Source organism: Schistocerca americana, chromosome 1 (assembly GCF_021461395.2).
Source record: "Schistocerca americana isolate TAMUIC-IGC-003095 chromosome 1, iqSchAmer2.1, whole genome shotgun sequence".
NCBI lineage: Eukaryota > Metazoa > Arthropoda > Insecta > Orthoptera > Acrididae > Schistocerca > Schistocerca americana.
In genome coordinates, this window is record NC_060119.1 from 853,214,433 (window position 1) to 853,232,447 (window position 18,015).

The window sequence follows — 18,015 nt, forward strand, 5'->3', positions numbered from 1 at the left end:
CTCGACAATGGGGCTGCATTAGGTTCATATGCGTACCACAGTTTCACAACGGACACCACCACAGTTTCACAACGGACTCTCACGACGCGAAGTTCCACAGTTGCAATGTTCTAATATGCACGATACAAAATGATAAAATCTGCTCTGATTATCAGCCGGGTGGTTGCGTCGTCTTGTCGCAAATTTTCAATGAGTTTTGTACCAGTTATCTTCAGACCAAGTGTCGGGATATGTTTATCACTGGAATACGACGAGAAAGCTCCCAATCACGAGGCAAAATATTTCAGTGCGTAGTCGACCACGGAGTCGCTATCGCTGTTACAGTCAAGTAAGGTTCGGTTCTAAAGTCACGGCGATGTCGAAGGCGTTAGGGCTAAACAACGAAAACCGAAAATCTGGATGAAGAGAGTAGAGGTCTGAACTCCGACACTCCCGAATATGAGTGAAATGTTTCAACTACTGCACCACCCAATCGGCACGTTTGCTATTAGAATTCACAATATGATTCCGTCTTTTAATTTGCAGGTAAAATGGAAATGATCGTCTGGCGCCATTGGCCGGGAGGCCTCTCACGGGGCAGGTCCGGCCGCCTTGGTGCAGGTCTTATTACATTCGACGCCACATTGGGCGGCCTGCGCACCGGATGGGGATGAAATGATGATGTAGACAACACAACACCCAGTCCCTGAGCGGAGAAAATCCCCGACACAGCCGGAAATCCAACCTGGGCCCTTTAGGACAGCAGTCCGTCACGCTGATCATTCTGCTATCGGGTCGGACAATTTGCAGGTGAAGGACATTGCAAGACTGAGAAGATCCAGCTATTACCACTAAGCAGACCACGACCAACTGATGCAACAGTGAAGTTAGCAAAGTTTAAATCTCTGCAGATATTAACAACGAATATCCACTGCAAGAGACAATCATGACTCTACGATCAAAGTAAGTAATTTTGAAGTTAGAATTAAACAGTTACTTCATAACTATTGTATTTCCAAACGCTGTATCAAAAAGCTCCATACATATTTGGTTTACCTACCGTTTCCAGGCTCATGGTTACTCAAGACGCTGTCTTCATAAACGCACAAGTTATGTGGATCAAGAACTGTTCGCAACAAATGTGGAAACTAGCAAGAAGATCAGCCTTCTGTTTTGTTGCTAGCCCTGGCGAGAAGATCAGCCTTCTGTTTTGGTGCTAGCACGGGCGAGTCTATCTTCCAGCAAAAAATTAAATCTGCAGAAAGCGTTAGAAAATGTGAAAATGGTAACCCTACAAAGAGCAGTTTCTGAAAGCCGTCATTCGCTGATAGAACTGGTAGAAATCAATATTTAATGCAGCCATGCAACTTTAATTCGTCAACCAAAGTGGGAAAGCAACGGGCACAGCTATTTTGAAACAGAATACTTGATAATGTACTTTCCAGAAATAATTCTGGCAACTTACCCGACCACAAAGAAGGTAAGAATGCCTTCCCCAGATAAAAGCGTCGTGTGTAGCTCAGGGATGATTCGTTGTGTGGAGGAACACCTACTCTGTTACGGCGGCAGTCTGCTAGTACATTTGAGATGATACAGCCACGTCCGTAATATGCTGTAGTACTGAGCCATTTTTATGGGTAATAAATACCAACTTTAAGTACGAAAGCACAACTCAAACGAACAAGTCCGATTTGGTCATGTTACAGCTTCAGCACTTTTACGATAATACTCTCCCTATCAGCAAACCGAACCTACTCGCTCCCTGTGTAAATAGCTCTACTGTTTATTTCTAGTACTATAAAACTATTGTCTTTCCAGCATACATAATGCTGGGAAATGGGCTGGAAGGAAGAACGAACGATTGAGGAAGGGTGGGGAAGACAATCGGTCGCGTTCCTCATCTCAGCATCTGCTTTAAGCGAGTACGCGGAAATTATATCTGAATGGCCGGACGGGAAATTTAACATCAGTTCTTGCGAATGCGAGCCCAGTGTCCCAAGTAATTCTTGAGTCAGCGGATCTTTTTAAGGTGGCTGTTTCTCCTATGAACTCACGGTAATGTCACTGTCTTCCTAGAGGACGCCCTTGGGGAAGATCAGTTTGAGGTCGGGAGAAATGTAGGGAATCGCGAGGCAATACTGACTCTACGATTTATTTTAGAAGATAGGTTGAAGAAAGGTAAACCTACGTTCATAGCATTTGTAGATTTTGAGAGTTTTGAGAGTGTGGACTAGATCAAACTCTTTGAGTACTTTAAGCAGAGATAAAATACATAGACCGAAACGTTATTTACAGCTTGTGCAGAAACCATACTGCAGTTTCGTTAGTCTAAGGACATGAAAGGGAAGCCATACTTGAAAAGTTAATGAGATAGAGTTGTCGCCTGTCCCTCGTGCTACTTAATCTTTATACTGAGCAACAGCTGAAAGAAACCAAGGAGAAATCTGGAAAGGGAATTAGAGTTCGCGGAGAAGAAATAAAAGATTTGCGGTATGCCGATGATATTATAATTCTGTCACAGCTGCTAACGACTTGGAAGAGCAGTTCAACGTTATGGATAGTGTCTTGAAAACAGCTAAGATGAATACCGATAAAGGTAAAACAAGGATAATGAAGTGTCGTTGAAGTAAATCAGATGATGCTGAGGGCCTTAGATTAGTAACTGAAAAACTAAAAGCAGTAGATGAGTACTGTTGTTTGGGCAGTAGGATAACTGATGATTGGCTGACGTTGGAAGGCGTAAAATGCAGACTGGCAATTGCAAGAAAAGTACTTCGGAATAAGAGAAGTTTGTTAATACGTAATATAAATTTAAGTGTTAGGTTTTGTGAAGGTCCTTTATCTGCAGTATAGCCTTCTATGGAAGTGAAACAAGGACGATAGATTATTCAGAAAAGAAGAAGGTACAGGCTTTTGAAATGTGGTACTGTAAAAGAAAGCTGAACAATAGATGGGTAGATCTAATAACAAATGTGAAGGTACTGAATCGAATTGGGAAAAAGGAATTTTATGGCACAAATTGACTGAAAGAACAGGAAAAACCCGTCTCCGGGCTGAAGACCACCACAAGAATAACAATAGACTCCCATCTAAGAGATAAACTTGGAATGAACCCATAACGATATCAGTTTCAGTTTCCGATTATGCACTGTAGGGAAAACTTTCCACGTGCCCAGGTCTATTTCTGATACTACTACGCTGCTTCCATCTTTAATACTTTAGTAAGAGTGTTTCTTACCCATAAGGGAAGTGCAACCTTTGGAAATAGTGTGTTATCTCTGTTCCAAGCTGTAAAATAGCTTCTAAATAAGTGGTTTGCAACTTGAGGGTAATTACCTTGTCCTGGATAAAATTAAATTTCTGAGGAGTATGCAAATAGAAACACGAGAAAGAATGAACAGTTACATTTCAGAGGTAAGGACGACGACATCACGTGACTGTTCAAGACACTGTAGGCCTATGTTGGCGACACAACTTCTGTTTTGCGAATCTGAATGGTCAGTCCATAGATATTTCTACTCGATGGCCCGACTTCTCGCTAGTCAGTTTCATATGTCTTGACAGCTCAACGACACTATCTGAACTGCGAGCATAGCTGGTATCTCGAGCTGGTATCTCGGCTGTCGGTGCCTCGTCTACGCATTCTGGACTGCCTCACGAGAAACAGAAGCAGGTGAGTAAAATATTTTGCTAGTGAAGTGGCTAGCATTCTGCAAGAAATCGATAATTTTGGCATTGCTTGGCTTCATCATAAGACAAATAACGGTATCATATCTCGTCGATAGATTGGAAGACGGGGGTGAGGAGGGGGGGGGGGGGTAGTCGTGTAATTGTTGTTTGTTTGGTGTTCGCAAAGGACGAATACGGCAAAAGGAAAGAGACTTATGTGCCAGAATAATTATTGTCAGTTTTCTTCGCAAGTTAAAGCTTCGCCAAGGCCGGGCTGAAGTTGAAAATATTTCGATGCCATCAGAGGCAATAGTGACGCTCGACGGAACCAGTGAATAATCTCTCGTCCACAGGTAAGTCGTGAGGAATAAATTTTATTGGCTACTATTTTTTTTATTCGGGAAATCGACATGTACATTCCTGAATTGTAAGACCAATTCCAGTGCAAGAAGGAATATTTTGAGATAGTGAAATCGGTGCCACAGTACAACTTCTTTGAGTTTGCGAAGATAAAACACTGAAAACAGATTCTGGTAAAACAGAACTGACATTTTGGCAAAAGGTTAGCAGCGAATATCTTTTACTATAGGAAAAGCCTTAAGAATACTTACTCCACGGGCCGGGTTTGAACGTTATTTGAAGAATATGGTACAAGTGTGGTACCATGTGTGTGAGAAACACAATGAGCTCTGAGCAAGACATTTAATGTACATTAACGAAACCAAATAGAATATGATAAAGATTGCTAGAAATAAGCAGTACCAAGCATCTCGAGACATTATTTCTTAGTTTACCGAAATACTTACAAAACGTGGGTACCTTATTTGTTAAAACGTTAATTACATATTAGTTAACTACGTAGGCTTCCGCGGCCAGTGTCACAGTGATTAAAATTCTCCTGTGTGTTGTAACACGTCATTGTATAAAAGCTTTAATTGTAAAATGTAAAACCGACGTTACGACCTAATACAACGGCATTCCGCAGAGTACGTCTTGCCATGAGGAAGGTCATTCTAATACGGTAGTAACATCAATTTTACATGAAACTTCCTGACAGATTAAAACTGTGTGCCGGACCGAGACTCGAAGTCGGGACCTTTGCATTTCGCGGGCAAGTGCTCTACCAGCTGAGCTACCCAAGCACGACTCACACCCCGTCCTCATAGCTTTACTTCTGCCAGTATCTCGTCTCCTACCTTCCAAACTTTACAGAAGTTTCATATCAGCGCACACTCCGCTGCAGAGTGAAAATCTCATTCTGGATCAATTTTACAGTTTATAATTAAAGTCATTATACATATTATTTATCTGTCGTCATTTTAAAACTAAATGAGTTCAAAAACGAAACAAAAAATTTCAGTTCAAAGTTTAGTTGGATTAACTTTTGCTGCGTTTATTGTCAAATGTCTGATTCCGTTCTGAGGTAATGGTCTCGGAAAGCTAGTAATCCACCGTTCTAGATGACTACTTTGTTTTGAAAAAAGCTACGAAAACAGCGGCTGCCGTAAAGCTTATAACAAAGTAGAATATTATTATTATCGTATAGAAGTTCAATAGACAGAAAGAATGTACTTTTCATATTCGGATATGTCACAGCAGTGCAGTGTGGAGTCGTGTATAAAAGTTGTGGCTATTAAAATTTCAGTAACTGCCTATCCAGCTCACCAACCAGAGAGTACTTATTTGTGGGGTAAGATGGCATTGTGATTAGTGAGCTGGATTCGCATAGGAGCAGGGTTCAAATTCTCTTATGCCATCCTGACTTGGAATTCCGAGCGTTCCCGAAATCCTTTTACGCAAATGCTGAAACGGTTTGTTAGAAAAACGACGCCGTCTATTCTGTGTCATATCTTTTCTTAATTTAACTTTGTGCTCCGCCACTAATATCCACTGTCGAACGGGACGTTATATTCTGAGCCTCTTCTTTTTTCCTTCGCACTGACGTCACAGGCTAGTAAAACGTTTTGAAATGAAATAAAAGAAATACGATGATGAAATTAGAGCAATAGCAATTAGAATAAATAAACACACCAAAAACGAGAAAAGACTGATACCGCTTTTAGCCGGACCGTGAAGCGTGGCAGGTACGGCACGGCACGGAGCGGAGCGATACGAGAGAGACAACCAGAACAGCCCAACTGTTGGTCCGACAAAAAGAGTTAATCTGTAACGTAGCAGTATCGTCCATGGTGGATTCGTCCGAGAAAATAATTACGAATCGGATGCAACTTGGTGACTCTTTCCTAATGGTTACCAATCTAAGATTCGGCCTGATGACTCCTTGGAAACGGGAGTGATCGGTGGATACTACTCAAGTATGATGTAAATTATTTTCTCACCGTTGTAAAAACGACTAGTACTTGGTAAAGAGTTTTGTAGTCACATACGAAGATAGATAAAAAGGACTAACAAATAAAAAAGAAATAATATTCGATGACATGAATGTATTTCAAATATCTTGATGTCTTATTCGATTTATACGAAGTTGAATGGATCCTTTGTAGTTTGTTGTATTAATGGTTTTTAAGTGTCGTTTTTGCTCTATCGTACTAGAACACATTGCGCAGACACACTAGGCAAGATGACTTAGTGCGACTTTGCAATGCTACCCTTTGGACCAGAGTTACCTAGCAAGAAAGCTCCACAGCACTTATAGTTAAATAGTTTGAAAAACACCTCATACGTATTACTGTTATCCGAATTCTTCTCTCCAGTAAAAACAACTAGAATCAATTCCTCGGCAGGTATCTGGAACGCCCAGCATTTGGTTACGTCCACTACGTGGCTCCGTCCGAAATTCTCTTACTGGAGGAAAGCAGACATATAAAAAAAAAAGACGCCCTCATACTCGCAATCAGGGACGTTAATCGTGCACAACTACCATATGTGTCACCACGGAAAGAAGCTGGTAACAATGAAAATTAGTCTGTGCGCCGTATTTCCGAAAAATCGTTTCGTTGGCTGTCTAGACTCTCGTGCCCTCGTAACCACTATAACGGTAGACGACGGTTAACATTAAATCCTTCGAGATTCTTATACAAACAGCAGCTTCATTCCTAGTATTTTCTTTCTACAGCAATCATGTTTTCAAATTTGTGTGTGTGTGTGTCCCACGCTAAGCGCTATTTTTTTTTTCTTCCAACGGATACAAATCAGTAAACCGCAACATCACAAGGCTGTCACAATACCGGTAAAGACCACAACACATCTGCGTAATCAAATGCAGGCATATTGTGTTTTACTGACGAACAAAGTAACCCATGGCGTGCAACATGATCTAACAGCCGGCCGGAATGGCCTAGCGGTTCTAGGCGCTACAGTCTGGAACCTCGCGACTGCTACGGTCGCAGGTTCGAATCCTGCCTCGGGCATGGATGTGTGTGATGTCCTCAGGTTAGTTAGGTTTAAGTAGTTCTAAGTTCTAGGGGACTGATGACCACTGCATTTAAGTCCCATAGTGCTCAGAGCCATTTTTCTATCTATCAAATAAGATTGGCCAAGAGCAGCGTTGGAACAATAACAACAAAACAGTAGTTTGAGTGTAAGGTGGAATAACATTTTTCAGGTATGTGGAGAACTATATCTCACGAAAGCTGAAATCCAAAGCGAAAATTCTCAACAGGGTAAACTAAAATTAGTATCCAAATAGAATATAATTTTTATTACCAGGGGAAAAATGCTCCTATCGGAATACAAAAAAGGTGAATATGCCCCTGCTTAAAATATCTGACTGAACAGTAGGGTACCACATGCCTCACAGTACCTTCCTCAGCATCTTTAAAAAATTTTCCAAAAATTTTACATCTGAACATATTCGCGCTCTTTTTAGCATGCAACTCACTTCTCACTCCCAAAAGGTCCCCTAATTGTAACTCGCTCGCACCCGCTAGTCCATCGCTTGACAGAGTTTAACAGAACCATACCATAGGTCATTAAAAAAAGATATAAAGTTTTCCGAAAGACTAGTGTACCCTACTAACATAAACTTGACACGTGCTGAATCGACGTTGCTACGTAAAGGATTAAGTATAATATTTCCCCCCCCCCCCCAATCAATGCAGAATTGATTAACAGCACAAGGGCGGCCGCCCAGTTTGGCCTATAGTAAAGATCTGCGAATTTTAAAGTGAACAGGGAATGCAATAAAAAAATCAAAACTGGCACACACCTTCCAAAGCTCCTTCAATGATAAGAGCTATTGACTTAGCGTCATTTGTAATTCAAATTGAAACCCCAGAAGGGGGCAATGCTGGCATTGTTTGTTATTATAAATCTTTATACAGATACACCCAATAATGACTCTGTTCGACTAATGGTAGAAAACAAAGTATCAGAAGATTGGAAAGAGGGAATGTATAAAATTAACAGGAAGATTGGAGTTAGTGCTTTCTTTTATCTTCTTTAAGTAAAATGACCATACATATCAGCAGACAAAGGGATTATCAAGGGCAACAGTTTCTCCGGAACATTGTCAGAGATTTTTATAGATGACCGAGAGAACAGATTTTTCAAGCAAACTAAGACGAAGAACTTCGCTAAGATGACGAGTGCCGTGCACAAGGAAATTTACTTCACAGTCGAGCTAGAAAAACATAAATGCACAACCGTTCTGGACCTTGTAATTGCTAACAATATTGGCAGGCACAAAAATAGCTATACACAGGAAGGCAACCTGCACTGATATGATCATAAATACTAAATTAGGTCACCCCCCAAGGAATTAGTACACCTTCTTCAAGTTACCTTTGAATGAGGACGAGAGTGGAAAGAACTTCAAGTAACTACGCAGCTATGTCATTCAAAAGTGTACAGAAATAGCAACATCGCCATGATGTACGAGAAAATTAATTGCAGAAAAAGTACTCAAATAAGGAATGCATCAGAATAATAAACAACATGCAGCATTAACATTTAGTGGTGCGCATTCTGAAAGCGCTGCCCACAGCTTCAAGAAAGTTGTCAGCACAGGCTGACAAACCGGAGGAAAGAGGTTAAGTCACATAACTGAAAAAAAAAAAAATTGCGAGAAATACGGAGACTCAGGAGTGCATAACCTAAGCTGCAACGATTGCGAAAAATTTTAGAATAAATAGGGAACAAGTTCATGATAAGGTGTGGGGTGGATTCCTACGATGGGAGTAGTAGTGTACTGACGATGCACTTAAAAACGCAACACCAAAGGTTAGCTTGGGCAAGCGAAAACTTGATAGTATTGTACAGTGTCCCGAAAGGGAATACCTTCAGCGTATTGGAGGACCCGTAAAAGTAGAGCTCCACAAACAATTTTGAACGAACAGAGTGAATTTCGCTCTAATTGCTGTCTTTGAATTTTTTCGAGAACTGCTGAGACATATGCTAACTGCGGCATAGTCTCCTGCTGTTGGTGAGCTGGGCCACCACACCTCGCCTCGCTTCTGCTGAGCAGGCGCAGCTGCCGCTGGTTGCACCCCAAGAGACCTGCCTGCCCCCTTCGATTCTGTGTACAGAGCTGACCTGACCTGGGGAGCAAGTTACTGGTTCTTCCGCTCTCCGAAATGTTTTAATTTAATACTCAGATGGTTCCCTACTTTGAAATCTGTTTTACAAGTAATCACAGCTTAGTACATTGGTCGGCTAGTTTTTAGTTCATAGCACACAGATTTTATTAATCGGACACAGGATAAGAGCAAATACAACTTCTATTATCACAACATCATGTCAAGGCAAAATGTATTTAATGCTACAGTTTATGCGGCTGCTGTATAGATATTATGGTAAAGCAGATTCATTGAATACTTGCTGTTAAATTCAGCTGAATCCCACGTGGACTAAAATTGCCGTCATTTGAAAAACTACTTTTGTGAATGCGCCATTATACTCATTTATACGGTGTTTTATAATTTGACTTTGAATGCTTGTAGTTTAAAGATGGTCCGTATTTTTTACAAGTATGAAGAAAAAACAAATAAGGCAAAATCCGCACACTAACTCAACCTCTCGGCTAGCACTTACATTACTGAAAATTTTTTGAGCCAACATGACAGCCCGCATCTCGTGGTCGTGCGGTAGCGTTCTCGCTTCCCACGCCCGGGTTCCCGGGTTCGATTCCCGGCGGGGTCAGGGATTTTCTCTGCCTCGTGATGGCTGGGTGTTGTGTGATGTCCTTAGGTTAGTTAAGTTTAAGTAGTTCTAAGTTCTAGGGGACTGATGACCATAGATGTTAAGTCCCATACTGCTCAGAGCCATTTGAACCATTTTTGAACCAACATGACAGTTGACGCTCCGATTACACATTGGTTGTATTGATAATGACAATGATTCTTTTTTTACAATACTGAGTATTGGTGAGTGAACTTTTTACAATTTTTTAACTCTATAATTTTTCAACTTTAGTGGCCTGATCATGTATAATAAAAGGCTCTCGTTCTTATAGTCCTTTAATTACAGATCTTGTGATAGCAGTAGCCGAAACGATGCTACAAGTAAACACATATATAAGCGATCTAGACGGCTTTATTCACAAAATACTCACTATGATTGCTGACTCATTCAGGAAATTTATTTTCTTTATTAATAAGGATTACGTTACAGTTCCGTTGCTTATTTTTACCCTGACAGTTTCACATTTCTTCTCACAAGACTGAGTGTTCCCCGTCGCAGATCTTCGAGAGATTAACACGTCTAGTGAGTGAACACTTTCGGGTGGAAAACTTGTTCGAACAAAGTGTGACAGCAGTTTCTTTTGATGGGAACTCTATACGAGTGCTACCACACACTGTTCGAACTAGCTGTCCGTCTAAAAGTGTTGTTAATATGCGCAAACTGGTCATTCGTGGGACACTGACTTTTTACAACTTATTAATTCAATTAACTGCTCTACTTCCATCGTCCCTGTCTCCTACGGAACACTAAATTCCACATATAAAATGTTTGGCAGAGGTGGGCAATGACTGAATCGTGTGGAGCGTTCGATCCCTACTACCTAGTGCTATATACAGTAGACGAATAATTTAGTTATGTCAAATGTACAAAATGTGCAAAACTTTAAATTGAGTTGACCGCACCGAGAAGAGATCCTGAATATGAAACGAGGGACTCCAGTTGAACCACTTCGCCAGGTCCTGCACATTAAACAACACCCCTCATTTCGAGATTAGGGGCTATATGAAATAAAATGCGCTACAGCGAGACTATGCAAATGTACCTTATCGAAAGCAGACAGCCTGTGACGCCATACAGTTGCCATAACGACGGGGCTATCACATATGCTTCGCCAAATACAAAGCGTTAGCGATTTACAAGTCTTTATACGAAGTTACACGCGGTGGCTGGCAATTGTTCCCTAAAATTTAAAATTCATCTGGAGCATGCTCTGAATGTACAGTCAACTTAACATGAACAAAACGGCTATAAATAGGGAACATAAAACCGCTTCCCCCCCCCCCCCCCCACCTCATTTTACTTCATCTGCACACATAATATGAAATTGACGGTTTATCGGGTGATCTACGTAACGGTTAGTTTTTACTGGTAATGACGGAGCTTATCAAAGTTTATCCAGTCTGTGCTTGCTTACTTTTTATTTCTCACTTCACTTTTCAGAGTCAGTCTTTGATATCCTGAAGATACACAAGTATCTTTCTCGGTTCGCCTGCTTCAGTTTTTGTCAATATAACTTGACCAAATTTCTGCTGGTAGCGACAAATATTTTAAGAACGTAGAATAACGTCTGAGGTTTTTCCCATCTTCAAATCATTGGAATTCTTTCAAGAGAAAAGTAGGCGTGATACGATGGAGAAAAGAAACTACTGAAGTGGAAAATGTGACAGAGGCGCAGAGAGAGAGAGAGAGAGAGAGAGAGAGAGAGAGAGACGTTTGGTTACTGCCAATCATATTAAAGGGTACAAGAAGACTGATTAGCGTCGATTATATTAATTTGTAGATGAACTACACGTAGTTCTGCCGAAAATACTCATTCAACGCCACAGGTCTTGTAAGGATAGACTCAAGCGGGAGCGTTGCCCCCCGATGCGTCGTCTCTAACACTTGGAAGGAACTGCACTCACTGCGGACTAGTTGGAAAATATAGCATTCAACCTCTACCTCCTTGCAACGCGACGGCTACCATATCTAACCTGGTCTGCTCCTTACGACTTCACACGCTGCTTCCTTGCACCGTCTCATACGTTTCGCAGACGCTTCTGGGGTTTAACACGAACCGTCAAAACATGAAATTTGGAGTCACCGGAGGCGACAGGAAAACGAATTGCACGCGCTGAGTACGTATTTCGTGTCGCGGCAACGTAAAGCGACACGGCTGCCAGAAACCCGAGAGCTTTTTCCGAGGATGGCTATAAATAGAATAGGGTCGTGTGAAACGAACTTCAAGGTCCCGGCGGCTCCCCGCCAACCACTGTGCATTGCAGTCCTTTGACGCTCTGCCGCGGTTCACATTCATTGTTATAGTTACCGCGCGTCGGCAGCCATCCCCCCTTAGAGCGCGAACAATCAAGTTAAATGTGTAAAACATTCGATCGATAAAAAATGTTATGGATGCATTTGTGACGATATTGATGTGCAAAGAAGCTGTGAAAGCGAGTTCGGATGGCCTTCCTCCAACTTTCTATGCTGACCAAGTCACCACGGCTGTGCCCTGTGGTGCACAGTAGGAGCACACCAGAGACACACTTTCCAAGTCATGTTCTTTTCGGTATTTACGGCGAGTGCCGACAGGGGCGTTGCATTGGAATTCCTCTGTCATCCGAATGTCGTAAACGTTCTATGCTCCTCTTGTTACTTTACATCCATGAGACTAAGGTAATTAGCGTAGCCTTTATATGGACTTTTAAGCAGAATTTTATTGATAGAGAGGAAGAATAGGAATATGGTTTCCAAAAGCCACCACAATTTGACGAAAGCCAGTGGTTTAAAACTTCAAATGTCGCAGATAACGATTTAAATTGTGCCGCTTAGGAATACAAGGAAGATGAACTATGAGGAAGTGAATAAACACTGTCGCATTATTATTTTCTAATTAATTTTCCAGAAGGATAAAGCACCGTAGCAAACACGACACCGAAATCGAGAGAGCAGATAAATTTTCACGTCAGTACAAAATACTTTGTTGAAAGCATATGGAGGTCATATGGCTTCATGCGAAAGGTTAGAGTTAGAACTCTGGATTGAAGGCGCAGCTGTTTGATTGAACTGAAGGCTCTGGCGCTAGGATATCACAACAAACTGGGAAGATATGCGCCTCACGTTAACAAAATACGCCAATAATTTTTTTCAGTAGAGACAAGCGGATATGGGGTAGCATGTTACCTCGAACCTGTAATATGTTTAATGCTAGAAAATGTTAAACCACCTGCATACAGTTTCACTAGTTATTAACAACCATCAGGCGGAGTGTGGCTCGGTTACTCTAAAATCCAAATCAAGGTGCGACTTTTCTTTCGTAGTGAGCCAGGAACTTCGGCTGATGTGAATGTTACTTTGATAGAGAAATGGCTGGGAGTGGTGGGGAGCTGTACCTAAGACCATCAGAGTTAAGCCTTGCACTTAACTATAGGTACAGCAAATGTATTTATAAAACACGAATTGTAGATTGCTTCCTTGTATAAGACAAAAAAAGTCATCATGAATTTTACGCCACCAACCGTTCCTCATTGCGGAGCAAGTACTGGTGATGAAAATTTCTTCCTCCGCCAGGATTCGAACCGAGAAACGTCAAGTCGAGCACGACGATACCTAAGTGAGTCAATGCGAAGACTGACACAGTAAGGACATTGCATGCTGTTTGCGTCTATCCAAATAAATCGACAAGTAATACGGAATGTCACTCATTACGGTAATTTTATTCGACCAAACCAGCTTCATCCAACACGACCACTTAGGCGACTTCACAAGTTTAGGGGAACAAGAACCATTTCTAATTAGTGGCTGGTTCCTACTATTTCTCCTTCATTTCCTATGCTACCTGGTCGTGATACATATAATACTTGTCAGACTCGTTCTGAATGGTCCCAAAACGACAAGAAGTCAGACTAATGGGAAATGATGGGTATGACCCCTGTAGCAGTTAGCTTGAGTTTTTCCATCAGTTTCACGTGGTTTACGTACCGAGAATGTTTTATTAGCAACATGTTATCTCTTCTGCAGGGGAAAACGGAAGGTTACATCCTCACAACATATATTTAACGGTAAATAATAAAGTAAGTTCATTTCTTTTTAAGAATACAAGTTTTCTCCCTTGCAAACAGTTGTCAGTGGATGGGTTACAACAGGGGTAGTCAACCTTCTTTTATCTACAGCCTAGTTTTCTAGCTCTGTTAGTAGTAAAACTTTCTAACCGCTCACCATTTCCACAATAATGGTGATTTATATAGTAGAGAAGCAATTCTACTTAAGAAAACTTATAAAGCAGATTTACAGCAAGATAAAGCACATAACAATAACCACTTAGCAAATACTTTCTGTCAACATTTTATGAAAACTTAATGAATTTTTTTTTAAAAAACACACCGCCTGCCGTCCACAGTGGAAGCTGGAACGCCAGCCTGAGTGGCCGTGCGGTTCTAGGCGCTACAGTCTGGAACCGAGCGACCGCTAACATCGCAGGTTCGAATCCTGCCTCGGGCATGGATGTGTGTGATGTCCTTAAGTTAGTTAGGTTTAAGTAGTTCTAAGTTCTAGGGGACTGATGACTTCAGAAGTTAAATTCTATAGTGCTCAGAGCCATTTGAACCATTCAGTTCCAGTCATTACACCAGGAAGGAGGTACACGGCTCGTGTTGTCTGTAGTTCAACCATGCCTAGACGGTCAGTACCGCGGTATGATCGCGTCCGCATTGTTACTTTGTGCCGGGAAGGGCTCTCAGCAAGGGAAGTGTCTAGGCGTCTCGGAATGAACCGAGCTATGTTGTTCGGACATGGAGGAGATACACAGAGACAGGAAATAAGTATGACATGCCTCGCTCAGGCCGCCCAAGGGCTACTACTGTAGTGGATTACCGCTACCTACCGATTATGGCTCGGAGGAACCCCGACAGCAACGCCATCGTGTTGAATAATGCTTTTCATGCATCCACAGGACGTGTTACGACTCAAACTGTGCGCATTAGGTTGCATGATGCGCAACTTCACTCACGACGTCCATGGCGAGGTCCATCTTTGCCATGCAGTGCGGTACAGATAGGCCCAAAAACATACCGAGTGGACCGCTCAGGATTGGCATCACGTTCTCTTCACTGACGAGAGTCGCATGTGCCTTCAAGCAGACAATCGTCAGAGACGCGTTTGGAGGCAACCCGGTCAGGCTGAACGCCTTAGACACACTGTCCAGCGAGTACAGCAAGGTGGAGGTTCCCTGCTGTTTTGGGGTGGCATTATGTGGGGCCGACGTACGCAGTGATGGTCATGGAAGGTGCCGTAACGGCTGTACGATACGTGAATGCCATCCTCCGACCCATACTGCAGTCTTATAGGCAGCATATTGGCGAGTCATTCGTCTTCATGGACGGCAATTTGCGCCCCCATCGTGCACATCTTGCGAATGACTTCCTTCAGGATAACGGCAGCGCTTTACTAGAGTTAGAGTGGCCAGCATGTTCTCCAGACATGAACCCTATCGAACAGCCCTGGGATAGACTGAAAAGGGCTGTTTATGGACGACGTGACCCAGCAACCACTCTGAGGGACCTACGCCGAATCGCCGTTGAGGAGTGGGACAATCTGGACCAACAGTGCCTTGATGAACTTGTGGATAGTATACCACGACGAATACAGGCATGCATCAACGCAAGAGGACGTGCTACTGTGTATTAGAGGTACCGGTGTGTACAGCAATCTGGACCACCACCTTTGAAGGTCTCGCTGTATGGTGGTAAAACATGAAATTTGTGGTTTTCATGAGCAATAAAAAGGGCGGAAATGATGTTTTTGGTGATCTCTATTCCAATTCTCTGTACAGGTTCCGGAACTCTCGGAACCGAGGTGATGCAAAACTTTTTTGATGTGTGTATAAATAAATACTGCGGAACATTAACACCTACTTTTTTATTACCGTGTAGTTCAGTTTTAATAATGTACGCGGCGATGAAATTATTAATCTCGAAACTTACCGTAGACATCTAACGCAGTAGGGTGTGAGTGCTTACGGCAAGAAAAGGTAATGTTTGTGCCAAAGTAACAGGATACTCCGCGAGGCCGACGGAGTTGGCCAGTGTGGCGCTAATGACATACAGCGGAGCACCTGCGCATGAGGCGCCAGGGGGGCAAAGCAGCGGAAGGCATGGCACAGCAGTTTGGTTCGCCGCCTGCCCGCACGCGCTGGCTACTGGCTGTGCGCCCCGCCACGGCCACTTTGCTGTGGGACGCCGAACTGTTTGTCACCAGAGCTGGCGACAGATGGAGGAGGGCAAGGGGAGCCTTTGGCAGCGGCCACTTTCTGGGTAATTCATTAGTCCACGGAAGTTTCTGACTATTCCAACCAGACTGGTGCGAAACGTCAAAGTTGACAGTACATCTGTAGCGGAAAATGTGATGCGTACGTTCCGCTCCCTGTCAAGCATGTAAGAACTTTTGTGACAGATTAATATCATGCCAGATGAGAAACTGAATACCGGCGCCAGCCTTTCGTAAGAAGCGCTCTTCCCGTCCACAAGGGTCACAGATTTAGCTCATTCGAGTCCCATAGTGCTCAGAGCCATTTTAGCTCATTCGATTGTTGTGCGTACTAAGATGCAAGAAATGCTGCTCAAGTACGATGCGCTTCAAGTATTTTCGACAAATCGAACTTCAAGGTTTTACGAGCCTGCATTCGAGAGCGCCAGGCGCCGAACGAAAAAAAAAAATGAGAGACTCGAATACAGTACAGTACAGCAATATGTCTGTCTGGCGCCTTAGAGAAGCGCATCGTACTAAGACAGCACTGTCACATAAAGCATGCACAGTGACATTGCGAGCGATGTGCAAATTCGGTGACCAGCTGCTTGTATGCATACCCTGTTACACGCTTTCTTCCACGGCATTCATATAAGGATTTAGTGGAAACAGGAACATTTAGAGCGCGGACGGTGCATCTGGAAGAGCACTGTCCACGGAAGACAGGTATTCGTCCGGAATATGAGGGGTTGGGTTGTTTTGGGGAAGGAGACCAGACAGCGAGGTCATCGGTCTCATCGGATTAGGGAAGGACGGGGAAGGAAGTCGGCCGTGCCCTTTTACAGAAACCATCCCGGCATTTGCCTGGAGCGATTTAGGGAAATCACGGAAAACCTAAATCAGGATGGCCGGACGCGAGATTGAACCGTCGTCCTCCCTAATGCAAGTCCAGTGTTTAGCCACTGCGCCACCTCGCTCTATCCGGAATATGAGGCAAGAGACTTGGACTTATGCGTTCTCGATAAGACGTATCCTTGGACACCGCACACTTGAGCCATAAATCAAGGAAAGAAATCGTGAATAGTATTCCACATGAAACTATGTGCGAGTTCGCCAACAGTGGATCACCAGAGGAAGTAACGCCTACATTACGATTAGATCTTGCAAGGGCAGAAGGAGGAAGGGAAGGGGGAAAAGAAGTCAGATTTCCGCAAATGAAAGCTTCTGTTTGCCGGGGTGTAAGTCTTAGTTATCAGTCTGTTATTATACGTGTCACTTGACAAAGTGACAGGCTTTCTCCTCAAACAGTCTGCGGAGGAGTATGTTCATGATGCAAATCACGCCATATACAAACACAACTCATCAGACAAGAGGGTAAAACGTCGTTTTTTTCTGATTCTGATATGTTGGGCAGCACCCTCTGGGACATCCACTCCGGTAAAATATGACAGACTACCTTAAGGGGAGGTTTACTATCTTTTCGTTAAAAAAATCGATTTTTTTAAAATTGCATTTTTGGATCCATAAAAGTGTTTAGAGACCCCTGAAACGGTTTTACCGAATACGGAACTGAAATGTTTGTTATTCGCGGTTGAACAAAAAATGCACCTGCCTAAAATCGGCCTTTTTCACGCACCAGTTTTTTTTTTTCTTTCTTCGGACGAGTTATTGTACCAGTGCTTGGGAGGAAACACACAAAATTCAGATGAAAGTTTGAACGCGTGGGTTTTGTAGTTAGCCCCCAAGCATTTGCATTCAGGTGCGAAGACTGTGGAGATTGCGACTTTCCTGGCAGTGAGCAGCTTCAACGAAGGCTATTCAGCAATTCTGAAGACCATGACAACGATGGACGTCACCCTGGGACTCTATTCGGCGCAGTTCGCCAAGCATTCGGACGACCACCGGATTCAAGCGGCCGAAAATCGCTTGTCACCGGCCGTAAGAGCGGCTCTGGAGAAGCGCAGGATGGCCCAGATCGAGCAGAACGCCTCTATGAGGAAGAGG

At 42.9% G+C, this 18,015-nt stretch overlaps 1 protein-coding gene and 1 long non-coding RNA gene across 6 annotated transcripts in view; one reads left to right on the plus strand and one right to left on the minus strand.

The window, feature by feature from the left end:
- Positions 1-18,015, minus strand: part of LOC124613439 (leupaxin) — a 482,569-nt gene that overhangs the window by 42,559 nt on the left and 421,995 nt on the right. The gene's annotated exons all lie outside the window — the stretch shown is intronic.
- On the plus strand, positions 624-1,639 carry LOC124613481. Its single transcript, XR_006979636.1, has 2 exons — positions 624-942; positions 1,049-1,639. It is a non-coding gene; the product is annotated as an uncharacterized LOC124613481 (long non-coding RNA).